Source organism: Penaeus monodon, chromosome 12 (assembly GCF_015228065.2).
Source record: "Penaeus monodon isolate SGIC_2016 chromosome 12, NSTDA_Pmon_1, whole genome shotgun sequence".
Taxonomy (NCBI): Eukaryota; Metazoa; Arthropoda; class Malacostraca; order Decapoda; family Penaeidae; genus Penaeus; species Penaeus monodon.
The window spans coordinates 40,446,769-40,447,285 of record NC_051397.1 but is presented as its reverse complement, the minus strand read 5'-3'; positions in this window follow the sequence as shown (position 1 = coordinate 40,447,285).

The following is a 517-nucleotide window of genomic DNA, read 5'->3' as shown; positions in this document are numbered from 1 at the left end:
GGGAGTAAAACGGAGTGAGTTTAAGAAAATTTCGATATAAAATAAGTGAAAAAAGGTATTTTGGATTTATATTTTACACTTGCATATATCACTGATTGATAAGTTATGATAACATAGTTACGATACGACTTATTTTTAAAATTTTATCATATCCTGTAGTGTAGTTATATCCTTTTTTTTCTTATTTGTTTATTTACTTATTTTTTTAATAGTGTAATTATAACGTCGCCAAAAGTAATACATGTTAAATCGGTCAAATATTTTCTGGTAGAAATATTGTGGGAAATTTACAGACGTGTTATTACGCAAGAGAACTTAACGTTGACAAAATGTTGTACAGTTAATAAGCTAAAGGTTCGTTCACCTGAGTGAAGCCCCGAAACGTTCCACTGCTGACTGAAGCCCGAAATTCTTCAGTGGTGAGTTGTGCGAATTGGCTATTGACACAATATTTTGATCAAAGGGCTTTGGCTATGGACTGTACCCTAACATTATACTTACTGCGTAGTGCAAAGCG